Source organism: Coturnix japonica, chromosome 9, assembly GCF_054131305.1.
Source record: "Coturnix japonica strain WE chromosome 9, WE-NBRP24, whole genome shotgun sequence".
NCBI lineage: Eukaryota > Metazoa > Chordata > Aves > Galliformes > Phasianidae > Coturnix > Coturnix japonica.
In genome coordinates this window covers 4463283-4480124 of record NC_140671.1, presented here as the reverse complement: position 1 = coordinate 4480124, position 16842 = coordinate 4463283, and the positions used below count along the sequence as shown (strand labels likewise).

Here is a 16842-nt window from a genome sequence, read left to right as displayed (position 1 = left end):
TGATTGTTATTCCGAGGGCCTGGCCCTTCAACTATTGCTATTTATGCACATTGTTCATCTGAACGCACCTCATACTTGTAAGCATTCACAGGGCTTCAGATAAGACTTGCTGTATTCATAAATGGCAGAGCTCAAACAGAGAGAGATCTCAGCATTAGTCAGAGCTATTGAGAGAAGGGAAATTAGATAGCAGGTACAGAGAGAAAGCCTGAGCATGTGTTCCATGTATTAAAATGGAATTGACATTTCTTCAAAGCCTTGCTGGTTGGGTTTTTCATGGTTTGGAGGATTTCTTTGGCTTTGGTGTCTGAGTTCATTCTTCAGAAGGCTGCAGTTTTAAAGGCAAAATTCGTACCAAAAACGATCAAACTGTTGTCATGGTGGGGAAGGCCCAGGGTAGGGGGGGAAAGGCTTCTGTTAAGATTATTCCCCTGTAACAAGGTGGGGAGGGCAGGTGGGTTTTATGCCCAAACCAGAAACACCCTCCCCCCTCTCCCCTTTAGAGAAACCCCATTTGCAGCCAGCCTGGACTGAAAGCAGCCTCAGCACAGCTTCTGCAATCCCCCACAATGCAAACCGATCCACCTGGCACCTTGTTCTGCATCGCAGGCACTTTTCTTCCAAAAGTGCATACTCCCAATTTTCAACCGTTGTTTTATATGGACACAATAACCTCTCTTCAGGCTAAAAACCACATCAAGTAGTTGCAAGGCTGAAGAACATGCAGGAGCAGCAAAATGAGGCTAGCGTTTCTGACACGGCTGTGCTGGTGAGTCATCAATTAACTCCTGCTCGTCAGCTCCTGCAAAGGCCAAGGGCAGCTGGGGCTGGCAGACCCCAGGCTGAGGTAGCAGCCATCTTGGGCCAGCAGGCTGAGATACAAACACCCTTCTTCCTTCCAGCAAAAGCAGGAAGGAATTGGAGGAGAACTTCAAGTGACAACATCCTTCCCTGCAGCTGCCATCCCAACTACAATTTTCACTGTGAATGCTGCATGCAAAGCCCAGCAGTGTATCAGTCAATCAGTTGCAGCCCTCTGGGCAAGCAGCACTTCCACCATGAGAAGCCTGGACTGGCTCCAGTCCTGGCAGAGGGTCCCCCTGTAGTGCTACTCCATGTTCAGAGAAGCCCAGGGCTCAGCCAGAAAAGCAGAAGGCCCCACCATGCCGACACAGCTCAGACAACACAAAAGGCAGCATGCATCGAGCTGGGGCACAAGCACTGTAAGGGACTTCTTCACTCCATTCATCCTTCATTAAAATCCTCTTGATCAGGATGCAGGGGAAAACGAGAGATGTATTTGCATTTAATGGCAGGGACCGCATAGTAATTTGCAGTCTCTATACACAGTCTCACAAGTACAGCTTGTACTGAACGCGTGTTTCAGTTCTTTCATTGTTGCTTTGGAGTTCTTCTTTCCTAAGGCGACTCACCAAGTCCTTCCCATGCTTTTGTCTCCCCCCCACCCCGAACTCTGTTAGAGCAAAGTCCTGCAGAATAGAAAAATCCATCCCCCACTGCACACAGCCCGAACAGACTATTTTCTCAAAAGGAAACAGCATTTAAATATAATAGTAATCTTTCACAAATAGGAGCTAAGAAAGCTGGCAATCAACAATACAAAAACAAGAAGTCAGCAGGGTCACTTCTTTCAGCTAAAATCATGTTTCTTATAGCTAAAAGCAGTTTCCACACGCCTAACCTCACCCAAAAGAGACCCAACACAAGGAACAGAGTTTGTTCCCTGGTCAGCACAGCTTTCCAGGTGGGATCAATGCGAAGTGTTCAAGCGTCCCACTAAAAGCGTGGCAACCTTGTGATATTTGAGTGGCTTAATGCCTCTGGGAAACAGCCCTGAGTTCACTGGTGATCCAGTGTGCCATGGGAGAACTGTGTTTCCAGTGCTTAGAAGCTTGTGGCTCTAGGAAAATTTAACATACAGGAGAGATCTTGAGCAATAAAACCTCTCATTGAGCAACCTAAGTTTTCCCATTGCTAATTATCAGAAGCCTGTGTTGGCAAGGAGCACTACGTGCTTATCCAATGGATTCAATCAGAGATTGCTCATCTGTACACATTCTGAAAGGGCAACCCCTTCTGCCTTGCCTTTCTTCTGTTATATTTAAATACATTAATATTTTAATCTTCTAAAAGCACAAGCAATTTATCTCTTCTTTAAAAATAAATAAGGTGGAGAATGCGGCCATTTTCTAGCAGTAGCTAGAAAAGCACTGTAATGCAGATAGACACACTCCAACATCCCTAAAGCACAGAGAGTCAGACCCCAAGTCAGAGGACGTGCAATTCCAGGTGCCCAAATGGACACCCCTCAAAAGGAGCCCAGCTTCATAGAGTTAAACCCACAGCCAGCTCCTAAATTCTCCACAAGGCGGGGGAGAAAACTTCTATCACTTCCATGAAATATTTCCTTCTATGTTTTACAATAGAAGAGATAAATAATAATAATGATGATGAAAGAGACAGAAAGAAACCGACAGACATCTGGGTTATGTTCTAGAAGTAATTAGAAGCCTGACAACGGGACAGAATAATGTCAAACAAATTACGAGCAATGTGTTTTCATTCACAGGGTGACAAGTCAACAGGCAGTCGGTTAATTTTAAGACTGATTATGTACCAACTCTTTAAATAAAATAAACACACTCACATACACGGAAAGCAACAGGGAGTCCAAACACACCATCGATTTCCCTTGGGGCAAGGCTGAACATCTCAGCTGTATCTGGGAAATAACGAGCGAGCATTGTAGGGGGTTTGTTTGTTCTGAAAGCAGTTGGCTTTGCTTTCAGGGTACCCAAGCCAACCGGCTTCGTGCACCAGGCCGAGAGCTGCTGAGAACCCTCAGTATTCAAACACAAGCTGCTCACACAAAGACACCGTGGCATCAACTCGTGCTCAGTCCTATCTGCAGGAACAACTCTGAGGATGCAAACTGCGCAACCCCTGCCCACCTGGAGGATCTGCACGGGTATTTGTGCCCTTCCACTTTTATTTCCCCATTTGGTTTTCCCCTCTACCCCCAGCCCCTTCATTCCCCTCTCTCAGCAGGGTGGGAGATGCAGCCCCTCCAGCTGGCTGAGAACTGCACACTCCCGATCAGAGTAATGGTCAGTCTGGGCAGCGATGATGTCCTAAACCAGATGACTCTGACAAACAGCACGGCAGAGTAAACCAAGCTTCAGGACTCAAGAACTCAGACAGAGCAATGACTGCAGCCCCCACTGCAGGACAGAGCTGAGCCCAGATCCCCTGTCGAAGGTACCCACACTGCTTTGAGCATCAGCACCTGCAGGGAGCAATTCACCAAGCAGCAGAGGGGGAAGCTGTGTAGCCTGGGAATGAGCACTTGCAGAGGGCATCTTTTTGTTGTCTTGCAGCAATAAGAGCTCCCTATCTGTTTGAATGATGGTGGCTTCACGGGAACACCAGGGCAGAGCCAACAGACGACAGCTTTGACGTAAGCAAAGGGAAAAGCAAACAGAGACAGCTCTAAGCGCGAAGGCAGCGATGGGACACAGTGGTGGAGACGCCAGGCTGCGCAGAGAAACAATGCAGCAAGACAGGATGACAGATGAAGAAAAGAAAGGTTACAAAAGCAGAACAGACTAGAAAGGCACTTATAGGATAATAATCCTCGCCTCTGTTTCTAATTATATCTGTAATACTTAAAGCTGAAAGGATTTTAGAAGGCCAATTTACTTTTCGTCCTTTGTGCCATTGTCTGTTGGCGTTTGCCCCAAATGCCAGAAGGCAAATGGTTGGACCAGCACCTGCTACCATGTGTGTGCAGCTGGGCTGAAGCTTTGCAGGAAGCCCTACAAAGTAGGGGGCTGCAGCAGGGCCAGGCATTGCCCAGGTAGAGCAGCAGGAAGCAGGGCTGGGCACAACACAGGTTGGGCATCCCCAGCATGTGAAACACTACACTATAATACTATGGATGTTGTTTTGGATAGAACATGCTGAAGTCATGTGAGCCCAACAGCAACAACAGCCCAACAAAACCATGTCCAGACAAGAGCAGACCATTTGCTGATTTCTCCATGTGGTTCCTTCCACGTCACATTGACTGACTGATGCATCTCCAAGCTTACAGCTGTAAACAACTTCATTTAATTTAGATCCCTGAAGAGAGAGCTAGCTCTAACTACTGAAACATAAACCAAACAGGAACCAGTAGGTATCCGATTATCCACGTAGCTCTACAATTACAGTCAGTATCTCTATCTCCAGGGTGCTCTACTGGAAAGGAAGCCATACTCCACCATCTCCTTAGGAGTAGGAGCACTTGGGTTCAACCTGGAGTATTGTTGCCTTAAAGAGATGCAGCACTGGGAATTTTAATGCCATCTGCTTCAAGTCACTGACCCAAATTTCAGAGCATCGAAGCCTTTACCAACAGTCAATCAGAACAAACTTCATAAACTGGAAGAAGCATTTAACAATTTGGAAATGCACAAACATAATGAAAAATGCAGCAGCACTGCCAGTGCAATCTGAGAATCACCATCACCACCCAAAGGGAAGGGCAGCATCTCTCTGCTCACTGCTGCTGCATGATTCACCTGGAGCTCTGCTCATTAGCATTCCCTGCCAGGAAATAGCGGGAAGGGAAAGACTTTTGGAAGAGAAAAATAACAGCAGAGATGTTGTTATAACAGTTCGGAATATTTCCAGTAATGCTTCAGATGCTGCAGTGAGAGATCTAACACAACAGCTTTTGGAAACAAGGCAGTAATATTTACCATCATACCTTTCCCAGCTCAGTACACCGAGAGCTGAGCAAAGGGAAAGTAAACAGCCCTTGGAATGGTTAAATGTTTGGGGTTTTTGTTTTATTCCTGATAACTCCATCATAACAGGAAAACAGGCTGAGAAGCAGTCTCCGTCCAACGTACCAGACCTTGTCCCACGGTAAAGATAAACACACTTTTGCAAAAGGACAAAACTATTTCAACATATTGAGCAGACATTCTTAAGATTTCTAAAATTATCTTTTCAACTGCAGACTGAAGAGGCCGAATCCCATGCCCAGAACAAACAACAGAGCTCAGGACTCACCTCCCTCCAACACAAAGCAGGATGGAGCCAATCTTGGAAAGGGCTCTTCCAAGTGCTCATTTCTTACCCAGGAGCTGATGAACAAAGGCCTGACCTCTCTGCAAACAGTTGGACCTCCAAGAAGGGGTGGCCATGAGGCAGAGCCCTTATGTGAAAGCAGAACAGAGAGGGGAGCTCAGAGCTGCTGCTCAGAGCCACGGTGAAAAGCTTTGGCACTACTGTGCTGCACTTGCAATTATTTCAAGCAATCAGCTTTAGAAAAACACTAATAAATAAGGTTCATTACTCCTTTCGCATAACAGTACAACTTGTACTTAACCTTCCTGTCACTAAAGAAATATTACATTTAAGAAAGCATCACAGTATCAATTTAACAACTGAGCAAACAATACCTTCAGGCTGTTTGCCTGTTGACCTTTGATTTACAGCTACATTTTTGTCAGGGTGCTTTTTTTATTTTAAATTAAGATGCTTATATCCTGAAGGGTAACAAAGTTCACTCTATTAAATTAACATCTGCTATAAATAATGCACTATCAGGGAGTCATTTGCAAAGCATCAAAGAAGAGCATTACGAATGCTCATCAACACCTGAAAACTGAACTCAAAGAGACCTGAGCAGGGCACAGGCTGTGCTGTGCTGACCTCAGTGCTAACACAGAGTGCTAACATACTGACCAAGCTGCCAAGGCCTTTTTCATATTAAAATAAAGTCTCGCAGAGTGATCCTACCCCTTCCCTCAACCCTGAGGGAGCTGGAGACTAACCCTGCCCTCCCTTCTTTTCCCCAAGGTGAGAGAATCAAGTTCAGCAGTTCCTTATGCTACACTGATGTGGGCACTGGGTCCCTCAGTGCTGGATTAGCAGGTGCAGCATGTGCTCTGAGAAGAGCTCTATTTATTGCTGTGATCTCTGTAGCTTACTGCTGCCATATGTAAGTACCCACCATCACTTCTGCACCATCTGAGAAGAGGCAAAGGAAACAAAAGGAGATATTACCCTCTAAAACAAGTCCTCTTAAGTACATATATATATATACACACACACACATACATACATACACACACTAAGGCCTTCAGTGAAGAAATATAAAACACAATTGCAGCAAAAGCTTGGATTGCTGCTTCAGACTCTTAATGGCTTCATAACTGTAATTAAGGCTTCTTTCTGACTTCATAACTCTGCCATAACGCATTTACCAAAAGCGCATTACCACAACGGACACATTCTCTCTTCCTGCATTATTCCGACAGCTCCCTTTGGATGTTATCAGTAAATAAAATCTAATATGGTCCAATTAAAGAGAGCACAAAATCACTTCTCTGTGGCTATTTCATTTGAATGCACCGCTATCGCATTTTTTTTTAATGGAAAAGTGAGTTTTGAATACCAGTAACACAAGCCCTGCCCAGAACAGCTCCAGGATCTGCAGCATTTCTCTGGAGCTTTGTTTTAGCACAGGAGAAGTTTTGACAGCAGAGAGACTTCTGTCAAGTTCATCTGGCCTCACGTCAAGCCTCTGCCTTGGCAGGTCGAACTGGGAGCCCCTGAACAGTAATAGTGTATGACAGACCACAACATGCACTATTTCTCCACTCCAATGGAAAGCAGAAGGGAACCGCAGCTCTCCTCCATCCCATTGCCTCCAATAGCTGCCAGGAGTGTGGCTCACGTGCATGCAGCCTCCCAGCAGCCCCAGCCCATGCCAACCCCATTGCCTTGTGGCAGGGAGCACACGGTGCTGCTGCCAACGGAGCTGCAGGGGAAGCGCACATGTGCAGTGCTCACACTGTGTAATGACTGCTGCCAGCAGTGCAAATGCAAGTGGGGGAGTATTGGCACGAGCTGCACTGCATGCAGCGAAAAGCAGGGCTGGCAATATGGAGAACCCGTAATATCCTCTGCACCTGGGTAGCTCGGGGCACTCAAGCCTGAACGCTCTTTAAGTGGAGGGAGAGGAAGATTGGGAAGATGCAAAATACACATGATTCTCCTTGCCACTGTATTTCCTCCCAGAGATTTTGCATTAGCCAGCCTGCAGACATGACAGCTTGAGAGATTAGGGAACACATTACCTTTTCCTTAAGCAAATGTAAAGATAATTTAAAACAAACTCGGATCTAACAGCAATTCTTCATCTTTGCCATATTCTTTTTGCCACGCATTTCTCCCCCATCTCTTTACTACTACCCTAGAGAAAAACCTGGTAGGTTATGTACAGAATTGTTACTACTAAGCAAGCACTCAGGGCAAAACAACCCCCCATCCCTCACACCCCTTACCAGTTACTGTGCTGCTCACTGCTGGGTGGGGGAACATGCACACCGAGAGCTCTGGCTGCTCCTCTCACTGCTGGCACAGCTGTGGGCAGGGTTACTCTCACCAGAACTCTTCACAGCACAGCTCCGTCCCTCCAATTTTAGTACCTTATGCAAAAATCACCACCAGATTTCCCTAACAGCTTCTGAGAGATGCTGCAATGCAGCCGGGCAGCATGCAGACCTGCTCTTGGGGTTCTGTCCCCTGGCTGTAGGAGGGGATTGGACCCATCCAAGCAGTCCTCTAACAACCCCGGACCAATGCACTAGGACAGGCTGCTGCTAATTGAAAGCATCATTCAAACACGGACATGCACTTCACCAAGCTGCTCTATCAACTACACGGGAAGAAGCTGCACTGAACTCTACATAAATAAATAAAAATCCTACATACAGCATTATCCAGGGGCTGCTCATGAGGACACCACCCAGAAGCAGACTGCCAGGCTTCCATTCAATAACACTCTGCTACAACAAAACCACCTCCTGGTGCTGATGGGCGCTCTTAGCTACAAACAGCCTTTTTGAATAAGGTGGAAAAGTGCTTATGAAGGAATTTACCACAGATTTCCTCTCTCCAATCAGCACTTCCCAACAGGAGCTGGTCTACAAATATCATCAGCAATTCTTCCCCACCAGGGAGACAGAAGAATAAAAGAATTTGGACCATACAAACATATCCTTCATCTTGGGAGGAAGTTGTGACAGGCCATCGTGCTGCCCGATGTCTGTACGTGCTCCATTAACTGCCTGCAGAAGCAGAAAGGAACAAATGCTGAACGCATGAGGTGCATTCAAGGCTTTTAGCCCTCATTTAGCTTTATTGATAGTAACGATTGTTTTATTTAGTTAGCTGTACTTATACTAAGTATAACAGACCCAAAGGCTACTGGCAAAGCATGGTTGGGGCAGCTGGCTCGGCTGCCATCACGCTGTGCCAGGTATTCCCTTCCTGAATCACCTATTCTTGGCAAATCCCAGGAAAAAAAAAAACAAACACATAACAACAGGAATAAAGATTCCTCTCATTTCCCCAAGCTCCTGACAGTTCTTACCTACTCAGGCTGCTCTCTGCCAGCACCATGTTGCTGCCAGCACAGATTTCTTGGCCAGTGCCCTGCTCAGAGCATCTCTCCAGGCAGTCAGCCCATTTTCTAGTTCAGGCAGAGCAGAAACCCAGCAGAGCCATCAGCAGCACCATGTAGGTTTCTATCCAGAGCTTGGAGCCCCTGGAGAACCCCCTGATTTGTGGCTTTCAATGCCCAGAGCACAACCTAGGGATGAAAGGACACACCAGCTCTCCCAGTACAGCTCACATGTTCCACGTGCTCCCCACTGATTAACACTGGGGCAGGAAAAGCAGCTCAGACAAAGCTGGAGGGTCTCCCTGCATCCCTGGGGAACAGGGCAGAGGCAGCAGCAGCACTGAGGTTGGGCAAAGGGCAAATAAGGCAGTAAATACTGGTTTTTCTCAAGCAAAGCCCAGCCCCAGAAAGCCTAATAACCCCCCCCCCCCCCACTGTCCTTCAAATGCATAAGCTGATTTTTCATAAAAAGTACCCCAAGAAGAAAGGAACCAACTCTCTAATAAAGTTTTATCGCTTCCTACACTCAGCCTTCAAAGGAGGACCAGCACAGCTTCACTGAAGGGCTGACATTATGCTGCACCTATCCGAAGGGCAAAACAAAATCCCTGCTGATACGCTGGCAACTGGAAGCATTAAACAGAATCAGGATATGTTTAGCCCCAAACCAGAAAAGGAAAGAAAATACTTCATCTTGCTGGTAAGCCGGTCACACCCTTGAGCTCCTGAGAGCATGTAAAATCCTCAGGACTAGCTTGGAAGGAAAGCACAGGCTGCTCTGTACAGGGTATATACAGGGGTACACAGACAGCAGAGCTCCATTTCAGGGCCTAGCTGCGAACATGAAGGAGCAGAAATCAGAAGGGTTTCTGCCCCACACCCACAAGACACTTTATGCAAAGTAAGACACAGCACTTTACTTACACAGAAATTTTCTTTTCAGCATGAACCACTTAGCTATCCATTACCAACCCCAAAACAACAGGGCACAGGAGACTCCTCTAATGAACAGCACGAGCAGGAAATACAGAGACACAGAGCAAGATTTAAAGCAGAAATGATTCAGGCACTTCTGTGTTTTACAGGAGGTCATTCCCTGGGCGTTTATACTTCATTTATCAAATTACAATTGAATTGGCGCAGTCATCTCGACTCGAGAAACCATCACGCTTCTTTTCCCTTCAAAAGGGGGAAATAAACCCTTGATTTTTAAAGCAGTTTGTGCCAGAGGCTCCCAGTGCCTCCCCAGGCCATGCATGCAGCCAGCTGCTTGCCCACAGGCGGCCTTTTCTGCCCAGCGTGGCATGCAGCCAGTGCCCAGCTCTGCGCCTCGCCAAGCCAATTACACCTTAACGAGGGGGATTTTAGAGCCTGTATTTTTCTACTGCTTTGCCCGTCATCATAAACATCCCAGTGTTTGCTCACAAGTTGTTCCATTAAAAACAAATGTGCTGCCCTCCACGGCAGTGGAATTTCTGCAGGAAAGCATCAGAAGCGCGGTGCTGCCTTGCCAGCCACCTGCACACCTCCCCCTTTAATTCAAACCCAGAGGCACGTTACAATCACATTATTCCAACTAAATCAAATTATTTTCCCCTGTTCCAAGACATAAAACAACCGCGTTATTATAGCCATAGACACCCTGATTTAATATGTGAACAAAAAACACATGCAATGATAGGAGCGTATTAAGCAGCAAAGCACTTCATTACAGCTGGAACCAGCATTTACGATCCCCCAAACCAAAGATGGTCTTGAGGATGATACGCCCAAGTGCGTCACTTCAAAATGACAACTTAATCACATAACGTTCAGCACGGCGCTTCAGAACACACCGCTCACCTTCTGTTTTTTTCCAGGGCAAAGAAAAGAGATGATAAATCATTTAACGCACCGGTGTGAGCAGCTTACTTAGGAAATGAGATTTGCAATGCAAAAAGTAAAGCTTGAAACATTACCTTCGTGCTCAGCCATTCCTCACGCCGTGCCATGCCAGGCCCCCACATGCCCAGCTTGCCCATGGCAATGGGAGAGGCAGCAGAGCTGCAGGCCACACTGACGAGTTCATCAAATAAAGTGCTCTGGGCGTTCAGCTACAGCCCAAACCAGTTCTTCGCCAAGACTGAGGACAATATGTTATTAACTGGAGTTTAATTATATCCACAAACATATTTCTAGCTGAGGCACACAACCGTGGCTCTGTAGATTTGTTTGTTCTTCTAGCGGTCCCATTAAGAAATTAGTTCTGTGTTCACTTTCACAGCCCAGCACACACGTTTATCTGGTACTAACCTCACTCCTGCTTTGTTTCCACAGAAATTTTTACTGGTTCCATATTAATTCAATTAAGTCAGAAACAGACAATGCTTCACAAAGGACCCTCTAATCAGTGGCTAATGAGGGCGGGCTGCAATATGGTGTTTATGCAAAATGGGGAAGATTGTTTTCAAAAGACAAAGCACAGCTTTAAAGCGTGAGCCACTGCCTCCCCACCTATCAAGTGTAGAAATTAAGGTGATCTTTATTATTGTGTTTGTGGTGCTTCGGATTAGGTGAGACTGACTTCCAACAAGTCTCAGTCCTTGTAGGAAGAAGAACTGAGCTACTTGTAACATACAGAAAACATATTCTTCTTTTAGGAGAAAAGCTGTAGGAAGAATGAGTCAGCAGCAGATGCTCAGCCAGGTCCCCAATGCCAGCCCTGCCCAGGAGCTGCACCCATGGGGAAGCCTTACGGCTCTCAAAGACCCAAGCACAAGAAAAATCTTCCCTGTGAAGCTGCCTGCCTTCCCCAGCACAACACAGGATCCCAACCTGCCCACCAACACGGCCACCATGGAGGCAATGCAAGTGGCTGCGAGTGCTTGGCAGCTCTGCCAGGAGCACAGGGCTGTTCTATGTGCCCCATTCCAATGGAAGGGGCAGATCCCAATTAACGACACCCATCCTTAACAATCAGCAGATGCTGCACAAACAGCTCGTTTGGGAAATTTTTCTTTCTGTGAGCTTCCATGTGCGCTAACAGTAACTACTGCAGGCATTCATTTATTAATACAACAAGATTTATATCTCAGAGATCTGCAATCAGCTTAACCTCTGGAAGCGCAGCTTGATGTAGCTTAGCCCCTGGCCAGAGTTTCTCAGCTGCTGTTCCATGGGGAAGCTGTGTCCAGCAGCTCTTGGTCTGGCTCAGAGCAGTGTGGGTGACACACTGGCAGGGCTGGGTGCTGGACTGCAACATGGGGGCCAGAAGCACCTCAGTGTAAGGCTGTTACCCACATCCTGCCCTTCTGCGAGGGGAAGGCCACTATCCACAGTGCAGAGCTTGCAGCTCCAACACATCCTCAGTGCTCTGCTGGGCAGCAATAAACCACTTTAATCAAAGCAACAGTAACATTAACACTTGTTCAGGACGTAAGCTAGCTCACTTCTAAAAGAAAGGGAAAGACAGTACTTTGTCCACTGCTGTTCATAAACATAAGACCAGCTAATGCTTTGCTCCACTTCTCACAGAAGTATTTATAACATCACCCCTCTATTTTTTTCTCCAGCAATAATCTAATTCATGCGCTTCTTAGCTATGAAACAGCATGTTAAATTCAAGATCACAGCTCATTTAGATAAGTGGAACTGGGCCCATCCAGCGACTCACCCCCGCTGTGACACTGCTTGCTCCTAGCAGAGCTATTTCCAGGCTCGGCGTGGGCAGGGAGCTGGGAGGACTCACACACTCCAGTGCAGCCCCAACCTCTCCATAAGGTCACATGGGAACAGCCAAACCTTCCAAAGGAGACTGCATGTACCTGGAGCAGCCATGGGTTCATAAGCATATTGGCAGCCTTTCCCAGAAACAACCTCCAACAGTTACCTAGAAACATAATCCTTTAAAATAAACCTCATCAAAATAAATTAGGAAAAGAAAAAAACTTTAAAAAAAAAAGAGAACTTTTTATTGGTAGATTGCATTCTTGCTATAAACAAGAATTAGTATACAAACAAGAAGCACTGATCAAAGGAAATAGCTCACATTCATTTCAAGGTTATTTCGTTCTCATATGAGCACGAAGAGTGCCATCAGAAAGTTCCCTTCCGTCACCCATTGCAGCCCTCAAGAACACATCTGAACCCCATAGGCCTAAAGCACCCAGTGAGCAATGAGCTGAAGTCAGCCTGGGCCTGAATATTTTCAGATATTCAGAGTGCTCCTGATCTGCATACTGATTTTCATTCATTCTTCATAAGCAAAAAAGGATGCATGAGAGTTTGTCAGTCCATCTGCTGCTGCACCTCTCCGTCTGCCCAGAGCCAGCAGGGCCAGGCACCAAGATGACAGCACACCCATACTGCAGAACCCACTGCCTTCTGTTAGAAGTGACACTTAGGGCAGTTTCCACTTGTGATGGAGTGTCAGCTTGAAAACTTCAAGCGGTCCCTGGTCAGCAACCCCCTGACAACACTTCCAGCCCTTGGGCTCAGCTGAGGTTATCTCACTGATAACCAGCACACAGCCCAGGGACAGCTGTGCAATGTGCACATCCATGTGCTGCTGGGTTAAAGGACACAGCCCACAGCTTGGCTGGGACTCACAGCTTCCCAGCACTGCTCCCGAGCTGCAAGCAGTGCTCAGATGGAAGGCTGTGCACATTGCATGTGTGTATGTGCAAGCACAGCACAGCCGCTGGCAGCTACACACTGACAGTTACACACCTTCCTGAAAATCATGTTTTTTGCCAAAAGAAACACCTGAGTGCTAAGACAACACTCATTCTACACAAGTCTGCAGGCAGTAACACAAGGGAGTTCAGAATGGATGAAGGAAAGCAGCACAAGCAAAGAGATGTTCAAAGTAGGATTGTCTCCTCAAATAAGGGTGTACCCCATGCAATAAAAAGTTAACATCACTTATCTGCATACCATCAAACTTCTGCTTCCAAAGCTCCTTGAGGCAGCCAGATTTTCAGTCACCTCTCCCCTCGTCTCCCTTAGAAGCCCATTGGCACTGTGGTCTCTGGGTCCCACGAGCTGAGTGCTCCTTGTTTCCGACTCTTTCACAGCAAGAAGGACATTTATCAGGTTAAGCCCAGATTTCCCTCCCTGTCTTACCAGCAGAGTTTTGGACTAATCAGAAGAACGAATATATTTTAAAGCTCTAATTCTCCCCTCACTATTTATACTAGCCAGTGTCACTTTGACACTATTCTGGCTTTCGTCTGCAAAAAACTTTCCAACTTAAAAATCCCTTAAAACAAACACGCTCTTAAAGCAGACAAATGTGTTATTCTCTCCTTCCTCCCCCCTTCCCAAGTTATCTTCAGCTGTCACCAACCTCACAGTAAGCATTTTCTTTCTTGGGAACTATATGTTCCTGCAGTTATATTCACTGGACCAGAAGAGTCTGGCATTAGAAAAATAACTATCTGATTTCTTGGACTGTCTACAAGAGACCTGCCTTGGCCAGACACAATTATTACCACCAAGAACTGAAAATTCAGCTGAGTAAGTTAAAGGTGCTCTCAGCAACAAATACTGGCATTGCTAACAGCCATCAAGCATTCATCCATTAAAGATATGGCTTCGGTGCTACAACCGCTCTTTGAAGGTTGTTTCTTCCTGCAGTTATAAATAATTGTGAGCAAAACATTGACTTTAAGTTAGTGCAAAGTTCTGCACAATTGCCAGCCGTGAATCTACACACTTATTCTCATAAAAAGAAAGGTAGGCACCTGCTTTCAAGAACTTCTCATATTTGTGTCTGTTCTCAGCTTGTTCAGATCTAAAACTGCATTTCAGCTTACACAGAATCAAGTATTTCTCTTTGAATTTATTATTTTGCCATAATTTGTGCCACCTTCTTTCATGTACTTTCACTGTAATATCCTATGCTACAATCCTATGCTGCAGACGCAGCTACACTTGAGAGCTGCTTTGGGATGCTGGGCCCAGGAGCATCTCATGCACCAGGGAAGGGAAACAGCGAATCTGTGAGTGCCAGTCCTGGGATGGGGCAGGGAATGCTCCTGCAGCCAGGAAAAAGAACAAACTGGCTTGTGGAGACAAAGCAGATACAAACCACCTTCCTGAAAAGCTGCTCAAGGCAATGGTTATCCCCAGCTTGTTTCAACCATATTTGCATTGCCCAAGAAACTGCCCTTGCGTGTTGGAGAGCCCAAAGATGGAACCCATCTCTGAAAATTTCCAGTGACATTTCCACCCTGACCTGCCTTTAAGTGCCTTCAGTAGCTCCATTATTGGTCCCTTTCCATCCCACAGGTAAGGCATCACAAAAGCAAGTCTACGAGCATGTCCTGTAACCCCTCCAGGAAAGGTCCTACCTCATTTCATAGGGAGGTTGCCAATGGGAATTTTATCAGATGTCTCAGTGAATTACATAGCGTCTGCTCTGCACAATGCTCAGGACAACCTCTGCATTGCTTTTCCATGAGGGGCTGTTCACCAGGTCTTATTTTTAAAGAATCTGGGCCAAGTCATCCCTTCTGTAGCTTTAATGACGTCAATGAGCTACAGCAAGGGTGAAACTGGGCCAGTATTTTTTATGGCCATATGTCACGTGCCCGCTAAGAAAAAACACAAAGGAGGACCAAGGAAGAAAAGTTATTGAGTCAAACGACCATCTGCACAGAGATTAACATCTAGATAGGGAATGGTTCTCTTTTGATCCTGCTGTACGCTTATAAATGTAATGATTTATGGAAGAAGAAATATTTCCGTAGCATCAAGGTAAACGAGGACTCTCTAGCAGCAAATTATACTCAAGTTTTATATCCTGTTTTGATAAAAGTAACAAGAAAAAAGAAATCTTTGCCAGGAAAAGGTCTCAAAACTCAACAGAAATAGGTGACACAGTTGCCAGTAACTGCTTCACCCCAGCAAGCCAATATTTATCACACTGCATAGCACCAGTCAGTAATAAAGCCCACCAGGCCTCATTGCTCATCCAAAACAGGATGCTGCGAGTATCAAAATTCAATGCATGAAGTAGAAGTTTAAACCTAAGCAGTGTTTTCTGTGAACAACCAAAACCTCGAACATCAATATGGAAAGAAGCACAGCCAAAGAGACCAAGCCTGCCCAATGCAGGCCACCAGCCATGAGTAACAGCACTAACAGCCACCCCAGCACATCTACCTCTGCAAACCAGTGCAGAACTGTACCTGTGCATCTATCTGCAGCAGACAAAGCAAACACTGCGTGCATCCCACCAACTGTGATCAGCTCCTGCCATGGAAGTGACAACTCAGGGGCACTGAACTGCATCACAGCCTGTGAGACCCATGGGCAGAACTCAGCTCCATATTTCAAAGCTCCCTTAACTGACATTTAGGCACATGAGTAACCGTATTAACAAGGCTCGCTCATTACGAACACAGGTGAAATTACTCACCAATATGCTTACACAGTCACATCAACGTGCCTTTAAAGATAATTTTTCAGAAGCCCTCAGGAACAGCACCAGATCACAGCAGTGTGGTGTTCACAGACTTCGCTTTGTAGATAGCTTCTCTTTCAAATCTTAATAGTAGATTCCTGTGAAATCTCTGACTCGAATTCTCCAGCTCTCAGCTTTAGTCAAAGACTGAAGTCCTCTTTTCCCCCAGTTGTTTTCACTTAGTATTGCTGAGTTGTTTCTCTTGCAATAAACCAGATCAGTTCGGGTTTTTCTTTCTTTTCTCCCCCCTCTTCTTCCCTTCTCCACCCCCCTCTACCAATTCCATTCCAGTGCTGGAATCAAAATAACTTGAGATGGAAAACGTGTGACCTCCCAAGCCTTTATTTACAGTATCACAAACCACAAGGGAAGGATCTGTCCAAGCTTTCCAGCTGCAATAGGAAGGGCAGGGAGAAACATGCTCTCGTTTTTTGCAGCTGTGATATTTAACACAGCAGGATGGGGAGAGGAAGGAGAATTAGAAGCATGCAGCGGTGGGTGAAGAGGTCTCAGTCACACAGGTAAACTCATGCAATTACATCCCATAATAACAGATAAACAAAGCTCCACACATGCAAATGTAATTACAAAAATCAATCTGCCACGTGTTCAATGGTTTTGCTTCTTGACTTCCACATTATACAAGATCATAAGATACAGAAGCCTTCTGGACTTCACCAGTCCTGAATGTTTATTACATCTGTAATGATCTCTCTTCATGCCACGGTCCCCAAACTGCTACGACAAAGACTGTCAAAAATAAACAGCCTAGAAGCAGTAGAATCTACCTCAGCTATTTAAACAGCAGCACAGACACAACGAATGAGGTTTAGATCTATAGAAAGTTACTTGCAGCAGGAAACCGTCAGTTTGTGGTTAGCGTCACAGCTCTTTCCTCCCGGTTAAATACGTA

The 16842-nt window shown here is 45.9% G+C and overlaps 1 protein-coding gene and 1 long non-coding RNA gene across 11 annotated transcripts in view; one reads left to right on the top strand and one right to left on the bottom strand.

Moving 5' to 3' along the window:
- PITPNM2 (phosphatidylinositol transfer protein membrane associated 2) overlaps positions 1-16842 on the bottom strand; it is a 106326-nt gene that overhangs the window by 76347 nt on the left and 13137 nt on the right. The window lies entirely within an intron of this gene.
- LOC116654110 (uncharacterized) lies at positions 2875-3698 on the top strand. Its single transcript, XR_004309031.2, has 2 exons — positions 2875-2989; positions 3399-3698. It is a non-coding gene; the product is annotated as an uncharacterized LOC116654110 (long non-coding RNA).